Raw genomic sequence first — 4716 nt, forward strand, 5'->3', positions numbered from 1 at the left:
CTCCATAATCATATGAGCCAGTTCCCATAATCTCTCTGTCTCTCTCTGTCTCTGTCTCTCTCTGTCTCTGTGTCTCTCTTTCCCTCCCTCCCTCCCTACCTATCTCATCTCCTATTGACTCTGTCTCTCTGTTGAACCCTGACTAATATAGGTTGGGTCATCAGAGAAATGGGGAAACGAGGGAACAGTTCAAATGCGATTCAAATTCAACACGGCTTTGTTACTCTGCCCAAGGTCTCTTTGCTAGTTCTACATTGGAGTGGGGACCGAGAGGTCATGTCAGTGACAGGAGAGGCTGGAAGTCCAAATGGTGTGCTGGATTATTTATTTATTTATTTATTTATTTAATGATTTGCTGGCTTATAGTGGCTTATGAAAGCTGACTTATTTTCAGGAATTTTACATGCCATCAGTTAAACACTTATTATTAAACATTAAATTACATAAGCTTGCAATTAAATAAATTATATTGAAAGCAGAGTAAAATAACTACTTAAAACATCACATCTTAACTATTTTACTACTCGATACTATTATCTATGCTCTCAAAGTTGTTTCTATGTATTGTATCTGTATGGTGGAAATACTCTTCAATTCACACCTTTACAACTCTGCATTCAGTGACACCATGGAAACTAGGAGACTCTACTGATCAGGCCTCCTTGCTGCCTACCCATCCCCCATTTGAGAACCTGTTGTTAACATTTACCAGCATACCACTGGGTGGAACCCAACTTCTTCAGCAATTTCTTGCCTCTAACTTCATTCTGAACATTCTGAATTCTCAATCACCAAGAAAAACTCACCCCTCTGCCAGGTTTGGATGACTTCTGCAAAACCAACTGGGTAGCTTCTTGAGGTATTAGGCAACTGGGTAGAATTTTCAAAAGAGAAATGGTCTTTTCTTTCTGTACCTCCCCAGACCCCAAAGTATCAACTGTCAATGTCTCTCGTAGTCGCCCATCAAGGGTGCATTTGTCTGTTGGGATAATTCCAATACCAGATGTCACATTGTTGGGCCAGAGGCCTCTGTTTGGCTACCCCTGTTCTAATTCTCTTTCCTTTTTCAGTCCTGACTTGTCTTCAGCTGGTCTCGGGCCTTGATTTATGTAATGTAAGGAACTGGCAAAGGGGAGGGACACTGGCCAGCAGAAACCATGGGGTGTGTAGGCTTGAGCAGGTGGCCTGATGGCCAAATTCTCTGCTGGATTGAAGGCGTATCCTTTGGGCTGTGTCCCTGCTGCCAGTAGAGCCTGAGGCATCTGGAGTTTAGCAAGGAACAAACAGGGGCTGGTTGAAGAATTATCTCATCCTGTGCCTTCCTTCCCCGCCTGTCAGCGGCGCCTGGGCCTGGGGCTTCAGCCCCCTGAACACCAGCCAGAGTCAAAGAACAGTATTGCTTCTAAAGGGGGTGGAAGGAACTTGCTTAGTATTCAGAGAAGTCAGAGATGCTGCTAAGTACAATCAAAAGTATAGGTTCTCTCTTGAAGTGGATCTTGACTTCTTCCCCATTCCTAGTTCCTCGCCAAGCCATTTCAAAAATCAGCTTCATGAGATATTAAAAAACACTCTAAGTATCCATTAATAGGGAACAGCTTAAGTAGGTAATATTCTGTCTTAAGAAGGAAAATTAAATGTCAATGAAAAATTACCTTTCCTTTTGAATATTGTATCATGTAAAACTTGTTAGAAATGTAACATTTAAAGGAAACGAGCGGGGGCCCCTGGCCAGCTCAGGTAGTAGAGCAGGCAACTGTTGACCTTGAGGTTGTGAGTTTGAGGCCCACGTTGGGTGTGGAGACTATTTAAATATAAACTCTTAAGGGGCGCCTGGGTGTTGCAGTCGGTTGAGCGTCTGACTTCAGCCAGGTCACGATCTCGCGGTCCGTGAGTTCGAGCCCCGCGTCGGGCTCTGGGCTGATGGCTCGGAGCCTGGAGCCTGTTTCCCATTCTGTGTCTCCCTCTCTCTCTGCCCCTCCCCCGTTCATGCTCTGTCTCTCTCTGTCCCAAAAATAAATAAAAAACGTTGAAAAAAAATTTAAAAATAAACTCTTAAAGAGCTATAAAAAATAAAGGAAACAAACTAAATGGTTATGTTGTAGGGATCACACAGCACATGAAAAATCTACCTTCTACTATTGAATCCTGTATTCAAAAAGAAAAACTGAATTGTTTTAGGTAGAACTAACTATATTCACTTGTGGTTTAGGATAAAATTTCCAGTGACTGCAAATAGGTTTAAAAAGTGCTGAAACGCAAACAATTTACATGAAAGGGAAGGTAACACCCTCTAGAAAACTGACAGAGAACTCAAAAAGTGGCTCCGGGGAGAAAAGATCTTTAAAATCATAACGTGAAAGAGACATGGGAAGAATTCAAATGAATTATGTCATGCAATGTGAGTGTGGGAAAAAGCCATATTCCTCCCTTAGAATGTTATTTTATACACTATATGATTTTAAAGATGTACGTGCAGCTAAACTAACAGATGGTTTTAAGTTAAAAATCATGTTTTAGGAGACCAATGGCACAAGGAAAAGGGCACAGCAGTGATTAAATCAGTACACAGATTCTTGGTATATAAAAACTATCTATAAATACAAATACATGTGATATACATAAATGTATATCAATCTGGAAGAAAAGGCACCAAAAACAATTAGTGGTTGTAATTGTATGTAAGATTACAAGTGACCTTTATTTTCTTCTTTATATATTTTTCTAGTTTCCAAACTTTACACAATGAATAGTCATGACTTTTAAAACAAAAAAGAATCTTATTTTAAAAACAACATGAGGGTGCCTGGGTGGCTCAGTTGGTTAAGTGTCTGACTCTTGATCTCAGCTCAGTCTTGATCTCAGGGTTGTGAGTTCAAGCCCTGTGTTGGGCTGTGTTGGACTCTGTACTGGGCATGGAGCCTACTTTAAAAAAAAAAAAAAAAGATTTAAAAACAATGTGATAGGGGCGCCTGGGTGGCTCAGTCGTTAAGCATCTCACTTTGGCACAGGTCATGATCTCACGGTTCGTGAATTCGAGCCCCACATCGGGTGAGTTCAAGCCCCCCTTTGGGTGAGCTCGAGCCCTGCTTCCAGTGAGCCCCACTTCTCTCTCTCTCTCTCTCTCTGCCTCTTGCTCACTTGTGTCCTCTCTTAAATACATACATACATACATACATACATACATACATACAATAGATAAGACATCTGCCTGGAGCCCTTGTCTCCAGCTGTGCACTCGTGGATCGTCCTAAGTATCGTAGTGTGGAGTAGAAATGAAATTATTAATAGCTAACTTTCACTGAGTATGAATCGTGTACCCAGCAATGTTCGGAGCACTTTGGATTATTTTATGTAATCGCCACCCCAGTCCCGTGAAGTTGGCTTGTATACTCTGATTTGATAGATGGGGAAATTTAGGATCAGAGAGGATTAGTTCTTTGCCTAAATCATACAACTAGTGAGTGGGGGTGCTGACATTTAAGCCCAGGCAGACTGACTCCAGAGGCCACACTCTCAGCTTTGGCTCTTTGCCGTGCTGCCTCCCACCACTCCAGGATTCCAGAAGCTAAGTGGTCAGCCCACGGGGAAATTCCTAGCCAAGTGTCCTGAGTATTTGTTTTCAGCCTCAAACTTCAAGGAGCTGTAAATTTTAATGGAGTCAAGCCAGTTCCTTACCTGGGATTGTAACGTTTGGGTGAATAAAAGTTTGAGATGAGTTTGTTGGGTAACATGTTTTCACCTACTTTAGGGGCAAAAATACTTCCCAAGGAACGGGACAAAAGGATGCACTGGTTTTCAATGGGGTCTTCGAGGATGCTTCTGGGGCTACTCAGGTAGCAAGGAAGAGATGTGGATTATGAGGGCTGAGCAGACCAGGGATGGAGCACCACTTTGGGCACTCTAAGTAGTCACAGGCAGCAGAGTCAGAGAAGCCAATGGAGGCTGTGAGAGGGACCAAAGACTAGCTCCGTTCAGCAGAAGAAAGGGGATTGGCACTACCGGGCACACACAGTGTGCTGGGCGTTCACGTTGGCTCTTCCATTCTATCCACCCCACAAGCCCATTTATGTCATTATCTCCACTTGACCATGGAAGGAGGGGAGGCTCAGAGAGAAGAACCCATCTGAGCGATTGAGCAAAAAAGGCCAACATTTAAATTCTTGTCTTCCTGGCTCCAAAGGGTTTCTGTTCTTGTCAGTCAGTGCCCGGCAGGGGATACTCTAATGGAGTAATTGAGGAGAGTTTAGCAAAAGGGCCCCTGACAAAGGTGTGGGCAAGTGATTGTGTTCAGAACATGCGACCCCAAAATACAGCACCTTGGCAGATTGAATATTTTAGGCTGAAGGAGTTTGAGGAAACAAGAGAAGGAGGAAGGTTGCTTTGACCGCCCCTGGGCCCTTGCCCTTCTTCTCTAAAACAGGTCATAAAACCCCCATGTGAAAGGTACCCTCCCTGTACCAGGAGGAAGGAAGACATTCTTATCATTATAGGCCAGGGGATTGGGACTGAGAAATCTGTGGAAACAAACCTTGTTAAATTAACCCTTATCTTCCTCGTGATTTCTTCACCATTAACTCCCCCTAGCCTAAGGATTTGTCTTGTCAAATCCTTACAAATTTACTGCTTCTTTGTCTGAAAGGTATAAAGCTTCCTGTTCTGTTCACTTCTTCAGGTCTCTGTCTCCTGCGAAGGCTTCCAAGTGCATGTAAAAATTTA

This window comes from Panthera tigris, chromosome B3 (genome assembly GCF_018350195.1).
Source record: "Panthera tigris isolate Pti1 chromosome B3, P.tigris_Pti1_mat1.1, whole genome shotgun sequence".
NCBI classification, from domain to species: domain Eukaryota; kingdom Metazoa; phylum Chordata; class Mammalia; order Carnivora; family Felidae; genus Panthera; species Panthera tigris.